This window comes from Eptatretus burgeri, chromosome 11 (assembly GCF_056783735.1).
Source record: "Eptatretus burgeri isolate ZD-2024b chromosome 11, Ebu_testis_v1, whole genome shotgun sequence".
In the NCBI taxonomy this organism is placed as follows: Eukaryota; Metazoa; Chordata; class Myxini; order Myxiniformes; family Myxinidae; genus Eptatretus; species Eptatretus burgeri.
The window spans coordinates 92,580,110-92,603,329 of NC_140971.1; the positions used below are offsets into that span (position 1 = coordinate 92,580,110).

The 23,220-nt window shown below is 42.6% G+C and overlaps 1 protein-coding gene and 1 pseudogene across 5 annotated transcripts in view; both read left to right on the forward strand.

The window, feature by feature from the left end:
• Nucleotides 1-23,220, forward strand: part of LOC147017658 (uncharacterized) — a 158,427-nt gene that overhangs the window by 116,634 nt on the left and 18,573 nt on the right. The gene's annotated exons all lie outside the window — the stretch shown is intronic.
• LOC147017659 (signal recognition particle RNA) lies at nucleotides 15,788-15,928 on the forward strand (annotated as a pseudogene).

The window sequence follows — 23,220 nt, forward strand, 5'->3', positions numbered from 1 at the left end:
AACAGCCAGCAGATGAAGTGGCCGGCACAGGCCTTGAAGCAAAACACGGCCAGCTGATGGCACAGGCCTTGCAGCAAAACAACAGCTGCCGATGAAGTTGGCCGGCCTCCGCCTTGAAGCAAAATACGGCCAGCCGATGAAGTTGGCCAGCCTTTGCCGTTCCGTGGAGGTTGCTGGAGGGAGTGTGGTGGTGCTGGCCACTTGGAAGGCGGGCTCGGACCTACCTACCTGTCTCCCTCCCAACCTATCGCCTTTGCCTGTCACTGTACATACCCACTCCCTTAATTTGTGAAAAACCAATTTAGCCCCCTTAATTTTTTTTATTTTTTTTTTTATTTTTACTTCCCCACTATAAATCGTCCCCTAACCCCCTTTATCGTCCTTGTTCGGCTAACCTATCCTGTCACCTAGCCTACTCCCAACCCCTACGTTCCCTTCCCGGAGGGGAGTAAGGGAGAGCTAGCGTCCTGTGTCGAGGCCCAACGAAGCCTCAGGATGGCCTCCCCAGACTTCAGCGATCTATAACCAAAGTGGGTCCAGCGGCCCACAACGAGAGCGAGGGGATGGATGGTGCGGAGGGGTACACTTCCTAATCTACCCTATCCATTTAACTGTTAAACTACCTCGGGGCTTTCAACAAGCGCCTCTCGCTTAAACTATTGGTTCTAACAACCCAGATTCCCGTCGCCTGTGTTGGTGTCCTCACAATTTCGGGCCTCGCCCCCCAATTTTCTCTCCGTGCCCTCACACGGTCTCATGGCTGGGACACGTGGCTCCCTTTGGCAGGCACGACCCTCTGCCGATTCTCCCGCTATGGCACCCCCGGGCACTACACTGCCTCCGAGCCTACCAGCTCCCTAACACCGCGGAGTGCCCCCCATGGCACCTCCCCTGAAACGCACACGTGGCAGGCTGGCTTCCCAGGCCCCTTTCCGAGGGTCACCCGTGCCCACAACACTGCCCACGCGGCTAATGGCGCCCCGGGCCCCCGCACCAAGCAGGCGCACCCGTGCCCACTACGCTATCCCGGCCCCCCATGGGCCCTTGGCCTTCCACGGCCGACTAGCCTGGTGCCCGGGGTACCCACTCAGCGATACTCACTTTTCGCAGCCACGCTCCCAGCCCGTCAACAGGGCTCCTGCACCCCTCCAAACGGGTTTCGAGCCTACACTCCCACCAACAACAAAACGACCTCCATTTTTCAATTTAACTAACCCCCTAACTCACTCTACACTGACCCCGGGGGTCCCTTGGGCGGGAGTCACTCCTCCCCCCAATCACTCATCGCACCATGCATTCCCCATTCGCTCCATTCACACAGACCCGCTGGCCTCACTCACTCATCATGTACTCACCTCACAACTCTTCAACACACACACCGCTGAACTCTGCCATCCTTCTAACTACCTCCCCTAACTAACTCGTGCTCCCACGTCGTCCCTTAAACTACAGCACGTTCCTTTTAACACTACGTAGCTAAGCTACGTCCCCTCTACATACCCACAAGTCTGTCACTGTCTCCTAACTCAAAAATTCATTTTATTTCCCAACCTAAAGCTCACTAAATCCCTCTACCTAATCCATTCCACGGACTCCATGAGGACTTACCCCTGCCCCATGAAGTCGGTCTAACTAGGCTAACCCTTCTCCCTAACTAGTTTCCATCCTGTGCCCAGTTCAAGGGGGTCTTTCACCCCTTGCCCAGGAATCCTGTGCACCCGAAAGTGAGGCTTGCTTTTTCCTTTTTTTTTTTATTTTTTTTTTTTTCCACATGCGCAGCACCAGCGCAGCAACTCAGAGCTCGCGCACTTTGCACCTGCCCGTGACGTCATGCAGCTGCACGTGTACCTCGTCCCTCCTTGGACGGTACCATCCGGCAGGGATACCCCTCCTGCCGGATTCCAACCCCACGTGCAGCCATGGCGTCACCGTGCGCATAAAAAAAAACACAAGCCCCACGTCTCGAGGGGTTCCCCACGCGAACACATGTGCTTTGCCCGTTGGAGCTTCACACACGATCGCGTGGAGAACCCGTCCGGTCCAAATCCGTTTACCTGCCTAAACTTTGTCCGTCCGCGGGATCGGCAAATCCACCGCGTGCGTTTCCGGACCGGGACTTCACTCTCGCAAGCGAGCACGTGGGGGCCTCGTGCGTTGCACAGCACGGACCTCGTGCTCACTGCTGGGTGAACCCGGCACGGTCCCCGAAACAACTACAGCCGCTACCCGGCTTTCTTTTCTCACATGTCGCCGTCGTCGCCATTCGACACACGCACACCTGCGTGTGACGACGCTCACACTCCATTCCATTACATTCACACCGGGAGACGCAGCTGCGTGCTCCCGCATGCCAACCGACATCTCCCTCACATACCGCTCTCTCACACACACGGTCTCCCTTGCATAAACCATACCACTCACACGTGGTGCTCCATTCATACAAACCACTCCACTCACACCCGCGGGGGCACTCACCCGCGGTGCCTCACTCACACACCGTGCCTCACTCACACGCGCGGGGGCACTCACCCGCGGTGCCTCATCCACACACCGTCCCTCACTCACACACGCGGGGGCACTCACCCGCGGTGCCTCATCCACACTGGCCGTTTCATCCACACACACGGCCTCACTCACACACGGTGCCTCACCCACACACGCGGGGGAACTCACCCGCGGTGCCTCACTCACACACGCGGGGGCACTCAACCGCGGTGTTTCATCCACACTGGCCGTTTCATCCACACACACGGCCTCTTCCACACACGGTGCCTCATCCACACACAGCGTGCTGGGAAGAACGCACTCCGGCACCATCGCCACCACACCACCCACACATGGGGTCGCTTCCACACACGGGGACACACTCACACCTTGCACCACACACACAGGGACAACCACACTGGGGATTCCTGTCCCCACAAGGGTCTCCGGGGCCTCTATACCCCCCAAGCTCTCCGTGCACCCGTTCGCAGCACTCCTCCCCTCGAACTCGCAAAGCACGACCGAACTCACCTGGTCGTGACTCGCCTCAAGGGGGCATACTCCCTCCCCTCGTTCCTGGAGGAGGCCATCCAGCTGCTCGCACCGGGCCTCCACCCAGTCCACCAGCTCACCCCCATTGTCCTCCACTACCTCCGTGTGTGTGTGTGCGTCACTTACCCCGTCTTCATCGTGCAGTCTTCCCTCTATCGTTTCTGTCTCCCGTGTCTCTATACATTTTCTCTCCTGGTTCCTTTTTTCTGTCTCTTCCTGGTTCCTTTTTCTTTCCCATCTGAGTCGTTCTTTCTCTCTGAGCCCCATTAGCTGTTCGTTCTCCCTCCGTAGCTCCTCAATCTCCGTTGACTCCAATCTCGCTCTCCGTTTTAGTTGTTCAATTTCACACTCATATAGTTGTTGTTTTCTCTCCCACTGTTCCTCCTGCTCTTTGTTTTCCAATCTCATCGTTTCTTTCAATTGGCTCATTTCCTTCCTGTGTTTCATTCGCTGTTCTCTCACTACTCTTCCTCGTTTCCTCTCCTGTCCTTCCTTCTCCAGTTTCATGGTTTGCTTCATTTGGTTAATCTCCTTTTTGTGTTTCATTTGCTGCTGTCTCATTACTCTTCCTTGTTTCCTCTCCTGTCCTTCCTTCTCCAGTTTCGTTGTTTGCTTAATTTGGTTAATCTCCTTTTTGTGTTTCATTTGCTGCTGTCTCATTACTCTTCCTCGTTCCCTCTCCTGTCCTTCCTTCTCCAGTTTCATGGTTTTCTTGATTTGGTTAATCTCCATTTTGTGTTTCATTCGCTGCTGTCTCATTACTCTTCCTAGTTTCCTCTCCTGTCTTTCCTTATCCAGTTTCATGGTTTTCTTCATTTGGTTAATCTCCTTTTTGTGTTTCATTTGCTGTTGTCTCATTACTCTTCCTTGTTTCCTCTCCTGTCCTTCCTTCTCCAGTTTCGTTGTTTGCTTAATTTGGTTAATCTCTTTTTTGTGTTTCATTTGCTGTTGTCTCATTACTCTTCCTTGTTTCCTCTCCTGTCCTTCCTTCTCCAGTTTCGTTGTTTGCTTCATTTGGTTAATCTCCCTTTTGTGTTTCATTTGCTGCTGTCTCATTACTCTTCCTTGTTTCCTCTCCTGTCCTTCCTTCTCCAGTTTCGTTGTTTGCTTAATTTGGTTAATCTCCTTTTTGTGTTTCATTTGCTGTTGTCTCATTACTCTTCCTTGTTTCCTCTCCTGTCCTTCCTTCTCCAGTTTCGTTGTTTGCTTAATTTGGTTAATCTCCTTTTTGTGTTTCATTTGCTGCTGTCTCATTACTCTTCCTCGTTCCCTCTCCTGTCCTTCCTTCTCCAGTTTCATGGTTTTCTTGATTTGATTCATCTCAATTTTGTGTTTCATTCGCTGCTGTCTCATTACTCTTCCTAGTTTCCTCTCCTGTCTTTCCTTATCCAGTTTCATGGTTTTCTTCATTTGGTTAATCTCCTTTTTGTGTTTCATTTGCTGTTGTCTCATTACTCTTCCTTGTTTCCTCTCCTGTCCTTCCTTCTCCAGTTTCGTTGTTTGCTTCATTTGGTTAATCTCCCTTTTGTGTTTCATTTGCTGCTGTCTCATTACTCTTCCTTGTTTCCTCTCCTGTCCTTCCTTCTCCAGTTTCATGGTTTTCTTCATTTGGTTAATCTCCTGTTTGTGTTTCATTCGCTGTTCTTTGTCTATCTCCTCGTACTCCAGCCTCAGCTTTTCTTTCAATTGGTCAACCTCAGATTCATGTTCTTTTTGTTTTCTATTCCATTGTTCCTCTCGTTCTTCCCTCTCCAATCTCGTTGTGTCCTTCAATCTCCTGATTTCTCCTTCCTGCTTCATTCCTTGCTCCTTTACTTTCTCCTCGTATTCAAACCTATTTTTTTCCTTTTGTCGTTCAGTTTCAAATTCATACTCTTTCAGTTTTCTATTCCACTGTCTTTCTTGTTCCTCCTTCTGCAATCTCGTCATTTCTTTCAACTGACTGATTTCTTTCTCCTGTCTCATTCGTTCTTCCTTCATTACTCTTTCTTGTTCCTCATTCTTTAGTCTGGCCTTCGCTTCCAGCTGTTCGATCTGTACAGTGTGGTTTCTTAAAGTTTCATTTTCCGTTCTCTTCCTTTCCTCTTTTAACACTCTCAGTTCGTTTTGTAGTTCCCTCTCTTTGTTTTGGTGTTTCTGTAACTCAGAAACTTTCTTTTCCAATTCCTTTCTCATCTCCGCACACTCAGACTTTGCTTTGGCTTCTAACTGTTCTTCCGGCTTGCGCTTGTGGTTTTCTACCCGACTTCCCAGTTCCTCTGTCTCCGTTTTTCCCTCCAGTCCCAGCTTATCAACTCTCTTCGTCATGTCTTGAAGTCTTTTCTCACACTCCACCGTTTCGACCTTCAATCCCTCCTCTGTCTCCTCCTGGCTTTCTTTTAATTTTTCTAATACCTTCTTTACCTCGTGTCTCGTCTTACACGTCTCCCAAATTATTTTCTCGCCCGCCCCGACCGCGGGCCTGACAGCCGTTGCACTCCCCCCCAGCTCGTTCGTCCCAGCACGTGGCAGTGCCATTTTCTCGCCCGTGGTCCGCGTTTCGCTCCTCGCCATTGCCATAATGCCTGCCTGCAGGCCTATGCCCATGCTCTGCATCTCACCCCGCATTTCTTTCATTTGGTTTTTCGCTTCGAGTGCGTTTCCATCCATTTTTTTATTTTCCATTTGTTGCGTATTTCTCTTCATTTCGTTGTTCCTTTCTTTCATTTCGTCAATTATGCTCTGCGCGAGTTCCATAACCTGCCGCATTGTCACCTGCCCTGGCCACTCCCACTGACTACATTTAGTGGTGGAGTTATAATAAAAAAACTGACCAGATGAACGGCATCGATGCCTTTCCCAACCTTCTGGTACGGGTTTCTCTTGCACGGTGATCTCGTCCTGAGCCATGGATTCTACATTACTATTACACATACCTAATCCACCCGGCACCCGCTCGCCTTGAGACGCCATCTTGCCTCTCTTAAAGGGTTAATTTAGCTCGCTCGTAATTTGGAGGGAATCGGGGGTCGCTCCTCTCACCCCTGGACCGATACCCGTGAATTTAGCCGGAGACAGGAGAGCCCGTTTTCCCGTTCTCCGATACCAGTGCCGCGAGGAGGGCGATGGGTTTATATCCCACTCCTGACACCAGTGTTGCGGATTCGCGCCCGCCGGCGTGCGGACGGCCACGTAACTCGAATCGCGGCACGTCGCCCACCGGACGGACAATCCAGTCGTGACCCTCTCGGACTAACGCCGGGAACCAGTCACGGGTGGACCTTTCGGTCTCACCACGATCGTGCCAATCGGCCCCCGCGTGGGATAGGGTTGCTCGCCAAATTCGACCTACCTAAGTACCCACACGGAGGGTAGACCGGGCGATCGCACCTCGCCGCAGGTCGAGTTCGGACACGGGCCACTTTAAGCGACCCGTTCCGTACTATCGGGATAACCGAGCGGTGTTATTCGTTGGCCTTGACGGTTCGATTAATTATCGGGCGTTTTAGCCCACGACCAACCCTTTACGTGAAGCAAGATGGAGATTCAATGAAAGAAAAGACGAAGCGAAGCGGGAAAACAGTTCAACAATAAGCACATTTATTTCGCGATGAACGGAAAGCACACATATACAATTCCACCAAAAGCACATGTAAAAGAAGAAGACAATGCAATATTACACAAAAAGCAAATGCAACAAAGCAGATCTAACCGACTACCGGGCACACGGCAACACTTATACAATTTTACTTCACAGACGGCGCCGACAACACATATTCCCAAAGCAAAAGAAAAGAGAACCACCCTCCAGGATGAGGCGGGCCTGGGGCCGAGACCGTGTCGGGCCTACCCGTCTGATGATGAGACGCGGAGCGGCGGTGGTGCCTCAACTCCGCGGGCCTCACGGACAGTGTCTGGTAGGGGGTGGGAAGGGGGCCCCCTTTGTCGCACTATCTCAGCGCGGGGGGAAACAGGAGGGGGTTGCTGATGCTCGGGGAAAGGAGGATATAACCCTGTCTCGGGTCCCGCAGCGAGCGTCTCCTCCTCCACCTCGGTCGCGTTGCTGGCCTCTCCCTGTGCCGCTCCCGGCACCGACGCGAGCACCCCCTCGTCCGCCTTCGCCGCCGTCACCTCTCCACAGCTCCGTCCTCTTCACTCCGACTAGTACCACTTCTTTCCAGCTCCACCGACGACTCTCTTGAATTCCGCACACTCCACTCTCAACTTCCAACTGAACTCTTCCTCCCTTGTCTGACGAACGCAGTCGTTTTTATAAGCCCCGTGGCTTCGCTCTTTTACCCTTGACCCTCTGCCTCCGACCCTTCACCTCTCTTGCTGGCTCCCCATTGGCCCGAGGAAAAGTGGGCGTGAATGCTTTTTGATCCATGAATTTGCATATAGCGACCGCCCTCCAACGCCCTGGAGGCGGGGCCAAATCGCCCCTCGCTCACCGATTGGACGGAACAAAAGTGGGCGTGAGTCGTTTTTGATCCGTTTTTCTGCGGAAAGTCCGTGATGTTTTTGAACACGCTGCTCGGTGCGCGCCCCGCACGAGTCCAGCATCGGTGCCCACGAGTGGCGCGAGATGACGGTGATGCGATGGTGGCGAGTTGTGACGGTAAAGGTCGTGGCGGTTGTGGTGAAGCGGCGTTGTGGTTGGTGGTTGTTGTGAAGCGGCGTTGTGGTTGGTGGTTGTTGTTGTGATGGCTGTTGAGACGTGGTTGGTGGTGGTTGTGTGATGGTTGTTGAGACGTGGTTGGTGGTGGTAATAATGGCGGCTGGTCCAAAATAAAGATAGTAAAAGAAAAACGGCTATCCTGAAGAGTCGCAGCCCGCATGAATGACATTTATTCCCTCTAGACAACGGGTTTGGGCCTAACTACACATATACTTACCGAGATATCTCACCTAAGGGACCTGAATGGTGGTTTGTGAATTTCGTCAACCACAACAATATTATTCTGTCATATATTTCTAATACATAAATGACAGCAAGAAGGCTTCAAGAAAATTTTCATTTCTGTGTCCAAGCATACCTTCAACAAAAGGGTATTCGGTATTTTAATAAATATGTTCTACAACATAAGAATGAGGTATTTTCAATAAAAGATTGGCTTTATACTGATGTTGATAAACCAACAACTTTGGATTTAATTAAAATGTTAAATAATGAAAAAATATAACGTTAAGAAAATGTAAGGCTCTTTTAGAAATTCAAAAGAAATTTTATTGGTTTCCTGTTGTAAAAAAAATTATTTTGGATACAGGAGTAACAAGAAATCCTGATGAATATGTATATGTATGATATTCTATGGGGTGTGTGATTCAGGGATAGTAAGAGACGAGGAAGGGGTTGAAGAAGAGAGAGAGAAGAAAAGGAGAAGAGAGGGAAGGAGGAGAGGGAGGAAAGAGAGAGAATAAATAAATATGAAAATATGAAAACCAGTGAGATTAAAAAAAGATTGGAGGTATTACAGAAAATAAATAAATCTCAACGAAGCACAGGTGTGTTGTGTTTGGCCAGGAAACTCTGTATCAAATGTGAAGAATGGGCTGGTGCATTATCGTGATGGAGCTGCCAATTGACCGCTGCCCACAGGCCCAGCCGTTTGCGTCGCACAGCGTCATGAAGGCGACGCAGTACCTCTTGGTAGTACTCTTTGGTGATGGTTGTGGTGCGTACTCGTGATGAACCACGCCACTGGAGTCAAATAAGATGGTCAGCATGACTTTGACATTGCTGCGGACCTTCCTTGCTTTTTTTTGGCCTCGGGGATGTTGGATGCTTCCATTGTGATGACTGGAACTTGGTTTCTGGGTTGTACCCATAAACCCAGGTCTCATCGCCAGTGATCACTGTGTTGAAGAAGTTGGGATCGCTGTTCACAGTCTCCAGCATGTCCTGTGCGATCTCCAAATGGAGTTGCTTCTGCTCGATCGTTAGCAGCTTTGGCACGAACTTCGCTGAGATTCTCCTTAAGCCCAAATCCTCAGTCACAATGGAATGAACGGATCCAATGCTGATGCCCGCCTCGTCTGCAAGTTCTCTGATCGTGATTTGACGATCCTGCATCAGCAGGGTCCTCACTTGGTCAATGATGATCTCATTTCGGGATGTTGAGGGCTTACCAGAACGTGTTGAGGGCCTGTTGAATCTTGCGGATCGTTTCCACTTGGGAATCGCCAAGCTTTACACAAAATTTGATGCAGTAGCGTTGCTCAAGTTTTTCTGCAATTTTGTCAGAAACGAAAATCCGACGGTGCTCACTTACACTTCCTCACTCATCGGCGGTCTGTCGGCGACTGACAGCTTCTGCAGGTGGGAAAATATTCACGCATATGAATTAGGATCGCCTCCATACGTGCACCAAACCACGCCTCCCTAGCTTCATTTGTTTACGCACGAAAAATTAAGGTTGGATACTTTTTGAACACACCTCGTATATTTTTTTATGTTTTTTTTTTCTCTCTTCTTCCAATTCTGTCTTTTAAGGCTTCCAAGTTTGATGAAGTAGAAAGGGGGAGTAAGAACTTTCCTGCACTTTCTTCCCAGAACTTTCTTGATATTGCTCTCATCAAGCACCATCCAACAAAGAACTACATCAGTAGTGGATTAATGGGGAAAACTATGAATTGATCCCCAAAAACCCCGAAACAGGAGGCTAATTCCTCCCATACAAATGTATAGGGAGAACTCTCTGACTCGAGACCCATCAGGACAAAAAGAGAAGTATGATTTTCTGCCATACAAGCTCATGTTAAATTGAGACTGTCTCAGGGCCCAAAAAAACCTCATACAAATTAATAGGGGAAGTTTTCTTGATCAAGGCTTATTTGCTCAAAAGAGGAGAATGATTTTCTCTCCCCCTCAGACTCTTACTCCACTCAGAGTGAGTCAACGAATATTTGATCATGTTCTATTTGATGTAATAAATTAATTTTCCTATTACATTCATCACCACCGAGTATGTTCACAAATATTATTTTAGAACTTAGTTCTTGGTCAAAATATCTTTGTTGAGCAGAGATAAAATGATAAACTTCTCTTAATGCTCTTGTTTGACCACCTCCTGAGCCTCCGATTATTTTTTGCGTAAGCCCTGCCCACTTTTGATAAGCCCCACCCACTTTTACTAAGCCCCGCCTACTCCTACATCATTTCCAGTTCATCTCCGACTCACAAAGAATTCACTAGAAAATTCTAGAATGTCATGGTTTTGAAAAATTTCCCAACGAAGGCTTTCCTGGGCTTGCCCAGGGAATTTTCAAAGAATCCTCCATTTTGAAAAAATTTTCTCCATTCGCACAAGGCTTGCCTGGGTTTGCCCAGGGAAACCAGTCTTTCTGTATAAAAGCTTCAACCCAGACTCCATTTTAAACATTTTTTACTGACAATGGAGTGCTGTGCTGAGCTTGGAGTTCCTTGGAGTTTTACTACTTGTATGGAACTAAACCTTCAAGTTGATGAACTGGATTCAAACCTCTTCTCTGTTGAGGTAAGATTTTAGTTTCCTATTTACAGAGTTTAATTTAAGCATATAAAAATTTAATAATTAAATCACTCAATTAATACATTTTTATTTTTTCTCACAGGAAATACAAAATGAAAATACTCCTCTCTCTTCTCTCTCTCTCCTCCTTCTCTCTTTCCTCCTTCTCTCTATTCTCCCTCCTCCTTCTCTCTCTTCTCCCTCTCCTCCTTCTCTCTCTTCAACCCCTTCCTTGTCCCTTACTATCCCTGAATCACACACCCCATAGAATATCATATATATATATATATATATATATATATATATATATATATATATATATATATATATATATATATATATATATATATATATATATATATATATATATATATATATATATATATATATATATATATATATATATATATATTCATGGGGATTTCTTGTTATTCCTGTATCCAAAATAATTTTTTTTACAACAGGAAACCAATAAAATTTCCTCTGAATTTCTAAAAGAGCCTTACGTTTTCTTAACTTTATAATTATTTTCATTATTTAACATTCTAATTAAATCTAAAGGCCCAGTCACACCTTGACGTTTTAGCCAGCTTATGCCGATTTTTTGAAAATTTGTCTAAAACGCTGGTACACGTCGAATACGTTATGGGTAAGTTTTGATAACATTGAGAGCACGCTGAAAAACACTGCCATACATCGTTGTACTCTGGCTTTAAACGTACTTTTCGGTTGTCCTCAAATTTTCCATGCTTGAAATTTTAAGACTTATGCCAGCGTATGACTCGCACGTTCCGCATAATGCTGGCCATAAGTTGTAGGCACGTCACGCGATCGTTGACACACGTCAACACACGTTACTTGTAAGTTACTCATAAGTCGAAACACATCGAGGTGTAATAATTTGATAGATCAATATCCGGTTCTTGGGATACACCAAAGATAGAACCATCTTTACCAACATGTCATTTATATTAGGTTGAAAATAATGGCATAAAATTTTTTATTTTTGTTGAGTTGAAATAACACATATAGACATAATTGACCACAACACTTGGAATTTAATTATTGGAATTGAAATGTTTCATAAGCACTATTCTGTAAAGATTTTATGACTTCAACAGGTGGTGGAAGACCAAAACTATCAAAATAATATTTGTCTTGACTATTAAAAATACAAACCCAATGAGAACCGTTCCCATTATTATCTTCGAAGTTCATAATAATATTCTTTGTATGTTGAGGCACGTTTGTTAATTCATCTCTCATACAAATAAGCACATTATGAATTTTTAATTTCTTAAAATATTTGACAAGTTGTAAATTTGATGTTGTATTCTTTCCAAATTCTTCAAACCACTCATCAATGCTCATTTATTTATTAGAAAGATAAAATCCATTACCCCTTTTAGTTAATTTTACACCTGCTTGTGCGACAGAAGAAAGCATATCTCCAACTAACAATCTCGCTTTATCAGGCAGACTTTCAAGTTTTTCAGCAAAATCTACAATTACACCACTTCCACTAATTTGTTTCTCCAACTCTTTGTTATGTCTTTCCAATTATTTTTGAGCCCAGAGTTGAGCCTTCCTTTCGCTGGCAGTTTTCACCGCTGTTGAAATACCACCCGTCAGTGCTCCAACCGCACTTAAACCAGCAAATAAAGGAATTAGAAATGGGAGAAATCCTCCACTCGTCTCTCTTATTGAATATTTTTTCGACATTGGTTTTGTCCTTTTAATTTTAAGTGAGCCGGTATCGTTCAAGATTTTAACCTGTTCTCTTGTGAGCAAAACATCAATTCTTACTTCTCCTTTTCTCTGAATTGTATTAACATTAATCGTACAAGGTTTTTGATTTTGAACACAAGGTGATTGTTTATGAAGGTTGATTTGATGAACATATACCCCAGTTGGTACTTTGCCACTCATTTATTTAACCAAAAATTATGTGAGACTAATCATAATACCATTATCTGTATTAATCTGTAATTCTGTTTCTTCCAAAAGCAAACAATATGTATCAACTTCTTCACTTTCTCCTCTTTCAATGTATAGGGAAGTATCCACTCGATTCAACTTTATAGTTTCCTTTTGAGCACTCAGGTCAAACGCAGAGATTGTATACAAACTTTTAAATGCAGTCACATCCAAAATAGGTTCTTTATTTCCATTACTTTCACACACATTTTGGGTAAGACTTGTATGCTTCAGCAAAATCATTTTTTTCCAAATTAATTTCCAATCTATCTTGTGGATAAAATGTTCCATCGAGAGAAACTCGAATTTGTTTCACCTTAGCATTATCACTCAATGCATTATTCTTATCTGTAGCAGTATCACCATCTGGTTTTAAAAAAAATGATCCACAGATATCGCGGCTTTCCTTCCAGAACACCCAAATTCCACGTGTAAGTGGTTTGGTTTAGTTTAACTTGTTAACAACTTCTTTTGAGGTATGATACACAGTGGTTTCTTTGAGTTAACTCTTATATTCAACATCTCTTCTGTTTTAAAATTAGTATATTCACTAATATACCAACTCATTTCATCAATTACAAAATTTATTCTGAGCACCAAAAGCACTACCAACACCAAAAAGTAATCTATTTTCATTGTCATTCCTTTGTAGTTGAAGTCTAATTTTAAGACCATACAGAACTTTATCATGATCACATAATCCAAATATACCTTTAAGAGGAACTGCACCAGTAAAACTATTAACTGCTTTTGCATCATCATTATACGCTCCTTTCCTTTGAATATATCCAGGGTCTGTGGTTGTTCCCGTTGACATATCAGGAATAAAACCTTCGACAGACTCCTTTCCCATTCTATCACTGAATGTATATAGTGTAAATTTCATCATTTCAGATACAGCAGAGACATAATCAACCGCTTCAACTTCTTGTGTTCCAATGTACAAACGAACACTATCGAACATTTTCCAGAAGAAATCATTTACGAGTGAAGCGTTTGTGTTATTCCCAGCCTTAGTGAATTTAAATTTAGACAACAAGAAACTTTGGGATAGATTCAAATAGGTTTGTTGATTATTTATTTCAAAACTTTTTGTACCATTTGCATTCCAGTCTGTTCCAGTTATTGCATTTACCTTGAAGCAATCTTCTTTTTTAGTGGAGTTTGAGATGATAATAGTATCATCCAAATCATAGATACAATCAATTGCTTCCATACTTGTATTTATTTAGGAAAAAAGATGTCAAAACTTTTCAAACCCTGACCCAAGTATTTTAATTATTTTCTGTCGTTCTTGGGGAGACAACTGAGTTTTGCCTTTCTTAATTTCTTTTATTGTTTCTCATAAATTAATTTCTTAATTTATGAGATTCCTTTTGGGCATCTTTTATGCTCTTTATTGCACCTGCTACATTTCCCACAGTATAGTAGAAGTAGTTGAACCAATTACGTCTTTATGTTTAAGAATAGTTAAACCGATTCCCATTAGAGTATCAATTATCCCATCTCCTCTAAATTGATGTCCGACACCCCTTTGTCTCTTACATTGATAGTATCCTCTACCAAGATACATACCTTCACCCTTGTAGTATGGGGAAAGGAACATCCCATCCCCTGTCATTATTTTATATTTTCCCAACTCGTGTTTCCTCACAATAACCATCGTATTTATTTATTGGAAAACTTCACGTAGGTGAATTATGATGGATATAACTTCTCCATGAAAAGAAATCATATGATTATCTTGGTCGGCTATCCTAAAATTTACTCTGTGTATGGTTTTTCCTGACACAGGGAGATAAACCAAATTTTTGGGTTCCATATTGAATTTATAACCAATTGGGGTTGAGTATGCGCTGAATGAAAATATTGTATTTGTTTTTATTCCATAATTATAAGCACCATCAATCAAATCACAGTGAATTAATACCGGATTAATTCCTGAGGATATTTGAATGACATTATCACTGTAAAACGCCCCATTAGTTTCAATCTTTTTTGAGGAGAAACCCAATAACTCTATAAATTAATTATCAATTGTGAAATCAACCTTGTAGTTCTTTTTAAGTTTAATCGTTGATTTTGAAGTATGTTTTTGAATATCTATAACAATATTTTTTGCTTCATCACCCTGTTCTTTCATAAGACGAACAATTTCGGAAGATATTTGAGAAATTTCATTTACTCTGGGTGAGACTGTTATAGTTTTGTATCCACTTCCCGGGCTATAACTAAACTTGTCATTTTTCTCGGTTATATTAAATAAGGTATTATAAGTTTCCATGGACAATAAAGATGCCTCATATTCTTTTGTTGGGTCAAATTGTAGTGGGTATGGGAATGAAGATGTGCGGTCGCTTGTTGTGAAATTAAAACTCAAGATTGTGCTTCTCATCTTATTTAATATGAGATAAAATGTCTTCATATTGATATCTATTAATTATTTTCATGTTCATCAACTGGTCTAAAATGGCTGATGCTTCATTAAAACAATTGTTATTTCCAGCTTTCTTACTACCTTACAACAATAACAGTCTATTAACTAATTGTGATGGGTCATTTGGAAGAAAACTAACACCTGAACCAAGGATACTTAAAGCCTGAATAATGTGTTTCTCCTTCTCATTCTCCCTACTTTTACCAGAGATACTAACCCTATAATTGAGAGTGTTCAGCAGATCAATATATACTCTATCATCATTATTTTTCTTATCCAATGGTTTATCAAGATACTTTGATTCATCCCTCACAGTTGAAGCTTGTCTTTCATCTTTCGTGAGAAGAAACATTAATCTCGGAGTTCGTTTAACGGGGGGGGGGAGGCAGACCCCAAGAACCTTAATTCATCATTAAATATCAATACCTTTTCTTGAACAAGATGAAATATTGCTGGTTGTTCTGTTGGAATGAGTCCTGCTTTGGTTTTTTTTATTCCACTGAATATTCATTGTTTTGAAGAGCATTCACAATATAATCAGGGGGTGATTAATCTCTTCCAGTTGTTGAAATAATCCTTCATCATCATATTCTAATTCTCCTATATGCTCTAATTCTTCCTCCCTCATTTGATGAAAATCTTTTAACATTTGAAGTTTTTTTAGGAGTATATTCTATTGTGGAAACTGAAGCCTGGTATTGGCGCAGTGGTTCGGGCAGCGGCTTGGGACCCAAAAGGTCCTGAGGTCAAGCCCTGTTGCGCCACTGAATTCATATATATATATATATATATATATATATATATATATATATATATATATATATATATATATATATATATATATATATATATATATATATATATATATACCGGGCGTAGTGGCGTGCGCCTGTAATCCGGCTACTCGGAGGCTTGGGTTGGAGGATCGCTTGAAGACGGGAGCTCTGCACTGGGCCGTGCTATGAGAGGGTGTAGGGCAGCCCGGAATCATGGCGAAACCCAATCCTTATCCCTGTGTCGTAAGAGGCGACCAGGGTTGCGTCAGGAAGGGCATCCGGCGTAAAACCTGTGCCAAATCAGTATGCAGATCATAACGGATGATCCGCTGTGGCGACCCCTAACGGGAGCAGCCGAAAGACGAACAACAACATATATATATATATATATATATATATATATATATATATATATATATATATATATATATATATAGATATATATATATATATATATATATATATATATACATATATATATATATGTATACATAATGCGTCAGGAAGGGCATCTGGCGAAAAACCTATGCCAAATAATAATGCGGAGAACAAAACGAATTTCCATACCAGATCGGTCGAGGCCGGGTTACCAACGACCGGTATCGGTGGTCAGCAGGGTGCCAGTGGAAATTGTGCTACTGCTGGGCGAAGGAGGAGAAGGAGACTGGAAAGGCGAGTCCGGAGGCAGTGGGAGAGGGGGAAGGGTAGAAGTGTGGAGGTGAGAGTTGGTACTCTGAATGTTGGGACGATGACTGGCAAAGGGCGAGAGTTAGCTGATATGATGGAGAGAAGAAAGGTGGACATACTGTGTGTACAAGAGACCAAGTGGATGTGGAGTAAGGCTAGGAGCATTGGAGGTGGTTTCAAACTGTTCTACCATGGTGTCGGGGTAATCCTGAAGGAAGATTATGTCAAGACGGTATTGGAGGTGAGGAGAGTGTCTGACCGAGTGATGAGTGTGAAGTTGGAAATTGAAAGAGTGATGATGAATGTCATCAGTGCATATGCACCGCATATGGGGTGTGAGATGGAATATAAAAAAGATTTCTGGAGATAGTTATATGAAGTGGTGGAGAGTGTATCCAAGGAAGAAAGAGTGGTGATTGGAGCAGATTTCAATGGGCATGTTGGGGAAGGGAATAAAGAGGATGACGAGGTGATGGGCAGGTACGGTCTCAACAAGAGAAATGTGGAAGGGCAAATGGTGGTAGAGTTTTCAAAAATAATGGAAATTGAAATGGCAGTGGTAAATACATATTTCAAGAAGGAGGAACACAGGGTGACGTACAAGAGTGGAGGAAAGTGCACACAGGTAGATGACATCTTAAGCAGGAGATGCAACCTGAAAGAGATTCGAGAGTGTAAGGTGGTGGCAGGGGAGAGTGTAGCTCGACAGCATCGATTGGTGGTCTGTAGGATGATTTTGGAGGTGAGGTTGAGGAAGAGAGTGAGGGCTGAACCAAGGACCAGATGGTGGAAGCTGAAGGAGGAAGACTGTTGCGTGGAATTTAGGGAGGAGGCGAGACAGGTGTTGGATAGTGGTAAAGATGGGTGGGATGATTGGGCAACGACAGCAGAAGTGGTGAGGGTGATCGCTAGGAAGGTACTTGTTGTGACATCTGGACAGAGGAAGGAAGATAAGCAGACTTGGTGGTGGAACGAGGAAGTACAGGAAAGTATAAGGAAGAAGGGGTTGGCAAAAAAGAAGTGGGATAGTCAGAGAGATGAAGAAATCGGCAGGAGTACAAGGAGTGGTGGCGAAAGGCAAAGAGAGAGGTGGCAAAGGCTAAGAAAAAGGCATATGACGAGCTGTATGAGAAGTTGGATACAAAAGAAGGGGAAAAGGATTTATACCGATTGGCAAGACAGAGGGACCGAGCTGGGAAGGATGTGCTGCAGGTTAGGGTGATAAAGGACACAAATGGGAATGTGCTGACGAGCGAGGAGAGCGTGTTGAGAAGGTGGATGGAGTACTTTGAGGAGCTGATGAACGAAGAAAATGAGAGAGAGAGGGAAGGTTGGAAGAGGTGGAGAGAGTGAATCAGGAAGTGGGGTGGATCAGTACGGATCAAGTGAGGACTGCTATGAAGAGGATGAAAAGTGGAAAGGCGGATGGCCCAGATGACATACCAGTGGAGGCATGGAAGTGCTTGGGAGAGATGGCAGTGGGGTTGTTAACCAGATTGTTCAATAAAATCTTGGAAAGTGAGAGGATGCCGGAGGAGTGGAGATTAAGTGTACTGATTCCGATTTTTAAGAACAAGGGTGATGTGCAGAGCTGTGGAAATTACAGAGGGATAAAGTTGTGGGAACGAGTAGTGGAAGCTCGGTTAAGAAGAGAAGTGACGATTTGTGAGTAGCAATATGGGTTTATGCCAGGAAAGAGCACCACTGATGCGATGTTTGCTTTGAGAATGTTGATGGAGAAGTATAGGGAAGGCCAGAAGGAGTTACATTGTGTGTTTGTGGATTTCGAGAAAGCTTATGATAGGGTGCCAAGAGAGGAGTTGTGGCATTGTATGAGGAAGTCGGGAGTGGTGGAGAAGTTTGTGAGGATTGTGCAGGATATGTATGAGGACAGTGTAACAGCGGTGAGGTGTGCGGTAGGAATGACGGACCGGTTTAAGGTAAAAGTGGGATTGCACCAAGGATCGACTCTGAGCCTTTTCCTGTTTGCATTGGTGATGGGCAGGTTGACGGACAAGATCAGACTGAAGTCTCCATGGACTATGATGTTCGCGGATGACATCATGATCTGTAGGGAGAGTAGGGAGCAGGCTGAGGCGAGCCTTGAGAGGTGGAGGTATGCACTGGAGAGAAGGGGAATGATAGTCAGTAGGAGTAAGACGGAGTAGATGTGCGTAAATGAGAGGGAGGGTGGTGGTATGGTGCGGTTGCAAGGAGTTGAGATGGGGAAGGTGGATGGGTTTAAATACTTGGGATCAACTGTCCAAAGTAACGGAGAGTGTGGGAGAGAAATGAAAAAGAGAGTGCAGGCAGGATGGAGTGGGTGGAGAAGAGTTGCAGGAGTGATTTGTGGCAGAAGGGTAGCTGCAAGAGTGAAGGGGAAAGTATATAAGATGGTAGCTAGACCAGCTATGTTGTATGGTTTGGAGGTGGTGGCGCTAACAAAAAGACAGGAAGCGGAGCTGGAGGTGGCAGAGTTAAAGATGCTGCGATTCTCGTTGGGAGTGACGAGGAATGAGTATATTCGAGGGACTGCGCAGGTAGGACGGTTTGGAGACAAAGTGAGAGAGGCGGGATTGAGATGGTTTGGACATGTGCACAGGAGGGAAGAGGAGTATATCGGGAGAAGGATGCTGAAGAAGGAGCCACCAGGCAGGAGAAGAGGAAGGCCAAAGAAGAGGTTCATGGATGCGGTGAGGGCGGACATGCGGGTGGTTGGAGTGTCAATGGAAGATGTGGAGGATAGAGCAAAATGGAGACTGTTGATCCGCTGTGGCGACCCCTAACGGGAGCAGCCGAAAGAAGACGAAGAAGAAGAAGAAGAAGAAGAAGAAGAAGAAGATTCTATTGTGGGAACTGTGGAAACATCTACAATTTTTTCTTGGCAAGTTTTTAAAAGTGGTTTAAAAAATTTATCTTGTTTTCTTTCAAATGCTTCTTCACCCGTTAGTTTCTGTCTGCGTTTCTTCTTTATGTCTTCCTGTTGTTTTACAACTTTTGAAACCAACTCTTGATGTTCCTTAAATCTTCTTGCTCTTTCTTTCGCATCCATTTATTTATTGGAAAATATCATTTAATGAATTGTAAAGATCAACAGGGAAATTTTCGTTTTCTTCATCATCCAAGTTGATGTGTTCAAATAAATCCTTTTCTTTAAATATTCCATCAAATTATTTATTAACATTAATATTATGAGTTGTAATTTCTTCTTCACTAATACTTGCATCTCTGCTTTTCATACGTTTGCGTTGAGTTTCTTCATCAGCATCAAAACCGAATGATAAAATCTTCACCCCGCTCAGATGTTTAATAATTTGTCTCGTTCCTTCTGGATTAGTTTCTAATATCCCAAGACCACCAGATTTTAGTTTCTTCAACTCGCTCTTACAATGTGAATATTTTGTTGCACCAAGGGAAACCTCCTCAAATATTTGACCTTCATTCCTCAATCGCATATGTTCCTCCACTGAAATATAGTAATAATCTTCACCTTTTACTTCTCCAGGTCTTATTGCTCCAGTTGTTGTTGATACAATGCGTATCATGGGGTGTTTTTTAAGTAAATTTACAATATTCTCACTTGTACTATACAAGAACCTTTATTTTTGAAAGTTTTTTCCAGAAGCAGATTTACCCACAAGATTTATAATAATAGTTGTCATTTATATATGTAATTGTTTAAAAAACAAAAAATATATCCCTTAATATCTCATCTTGTTTCACAACAATATATTTATATTTTTCAGTCGTGTGCTTCATGTAATCCCCAAATTCCTTTTTCTGCATAATGCAGAACAATTATCTCTCCAAAAATTGTTTATATCTGTTGAATTTAACTTGAACAAAATAAAAGTATTAGCATTGTTTCTGATGGAACGATGAGGAAGTTGAAAGTTCGATTGACTAAGATAAATACAATTACAAGAAGAATGTCTCCCTCTTGTGTAGTAGCTGTCCATTACAGTTTGGTTTCTCTCATTAACACAATCATCAAAGATAACGAGGTTCTTTTTTGATTTATTCAAATCTTGGAGACGGTATATCATCCGTATTATCACTAAGAATACAAGTTATCGGTTTTGATTTCTTTGTACATCTCTGTGCATCACAAAATAGTTGTATTATATCTTCAATGTTATAATCATTTAGGTTTTTTTGAAGTTTAAATAAACCAATTATATATTCTTTTTGAAGACCAGCATGAAAACCTTGTGAGAGTAGTTGATACTCAGGTTGAAAACTCGACTTTGTGAAAATTATGAAATTATCATAATCTAAAAAGTTGGGAATCAGGAGCATCTTCAAAAGTAAGCAGGTTTTTCCGCATCCACTTGAACCAACTATGAGACATCTTAATGAATTTGGAAGACTTTTATGATTGTTAAATATTAACTATTCATATTTATAAAGTAAAACTTTACCTTAACTGAAATTCATCTTCGGTATCATCTTCGATACTTTCAGAATCATCTATAAAACTACATTCATAACTATCGTTTGAACACAAACTCTCGGTATCATAACTGTCGTTTGAACACAAACTCTCGGTATCATAATCACTCTCATAATCTTTAAAATCTTCAGTTGAATATTGATTCATATTTAATTAGTAGAAAAAAACATTACCATCGATATCTACATACTTTTTTTCATTAACAGATTCAACTGCAACATTTTTTAAAATTAAAGGTTATTTTAAAATGATCCTGAACTACTATTGAACAAAATGTCATTTCACGTGATGTATTAACATCCTTTATTTCATCAGGATTTACATCTTTAGGGTTGTTGAAAAAAATACCAATTTCACCTTGCATATTACAGATGGTCTTATCTTTTCTTTCTAAAGCTTCATCCATAAGGTTTTTATTTTTTGATAATTTTTCTTGTTTCATTGCTTTTTATAGTTTTGAATATATTGCTGGAAGGAGAGGAGAAACTATTGTTAGAGATACTTTAATTGATGTTCTTCCAGATATACTAAAAGCCCTTCCACTGAAGGAAATTGAAGAACTCGTATTATCCACCATAATTGTTTTTATCCAATAGTTGTTATATTTATCTTTGTTCAATTTTTCATCCTTGACATATTGCTCAGTATCTTTAACAAATGAAGAGATTGATGGAAACTTGTCTTTTGTGTCTTGAAACATTGTATTTATTGAGTGAAAAAAGTTGGAGGATAAAATGGTTTTAAGCACAGATTCACCTATAAATTAAACAAAATTTTCATCAAGATAATTTTAGTATAAGCAAAGTTTTATTGTATAAATATGGTGAATACAACGTACTGCAATGTTTGTAATTACGAATATAAATCTATCTATAATTCCAGCAATCTCTGTGTGTGTGTCTGTGTGTGTGTGACCGCTGTTTCTCGACAACCTCTGGTCCGATCTAATTGAAACTTGCCAGGTATATTGCTGGGGACCTGAGGATGTGCCTTTTCAAGGTTTGATATTAATTGGACAAGTGCTTCCCAAGTTATGGCCATTTATTTACCAAACCAATGGCAAGACACGTTGTTGCGTGGGCGTGGCCGATGGGGAAGGGAAGCACAGCCACGTTCCCCATTACGGGTTACAACGTACGGGCTTCCGGAGAGTGATGACTTCGTGTATTCTAATAATTTCTCGATTTCTTATGCGCATTTATAGACAAACACAATGGCCCAAGTTATGATCGTTTTCATATTAGACGGTGTATAAATTTCAGGAACATCAGAGTGCTGGTATGCTCCGAACCAGGAAGTAAATTTTTTCTCTCTCTTCTCTTCCCTTTTTGTTTTTCCTTGCCATGACATTGCGAAAAGGTAAAATACATTGGCCCTAATTGAAAAATTGGGTATTAAAAATAAATTGCGAATAATCGTAATTGCGAATAATATCGAACTTCCGGGTCACGCACGTACCGGCATGTGAGAGCGAAGAAACGGCCTGTGTGGATTATTTATTTATTATTATTATTATTATTTTTTTTATGGGCACGTACTAGTATTATTAATTATTTACTATTATTATTATTATTACTAATTATTATTAATTACTAGTATTATAAAAAACACCTTCAAACCAACAAACACATTTTGTCTATTTCATCAAATATCTCCACTTGACCAAGAAACAAAACATTGTGATAGATGTGATAATGATATTCTTTAAAAGAATTATAATAGACATCTTCAATCACACAAACACAAGAACAATGAAAAAAGGGAAGCTAAATTCTCCATTGAAAACATTGATGGGGCATTTAAAGGGCATATAAAAATAAGATTGTTTCGTTTTCAAGACCCTGGATCATCTTCAATCATGGAAGCTGTTGATATTGTTACGAATCTTCGCCCGCCGGCGTGCGAACGACCGCTTTTAGCCGAATCGCGGCCTCTTCGCCCACCGAACGAACAATTCAGTCGCGACTTTCCGGAATCACGCCGGAAACCAGTAACGGGTGTGCTCCAAGCGTACACCACGGCCCAGTCAACACTCTACCCGCGCGCGACAGGGTCAATCACCGAATATCGATATACCTAAGTATTCGCGCGGGTAAATTACCGAGAGACCGTACCTCAGCGAAGGCCTGCTTGGACACGAACCTCTTAAGCGGCTCATTCCGTTCTGGGATAACCGAGCAGGGTATTATCGCCAGACTTCGCCGGACCCGATTCTATTATCGGTATTCAAAAACCAACTAACATTCCGAAAGACAATATGGTATTCAAATGGAGGGAAAATGACACGACGAACAGGTTAACATTTAAACAGGCACATTTATTATACAAGCACATCGACAATAAAGCAATGAAGTCATGCAGGTATGCAAAACACACAAAAGCAAT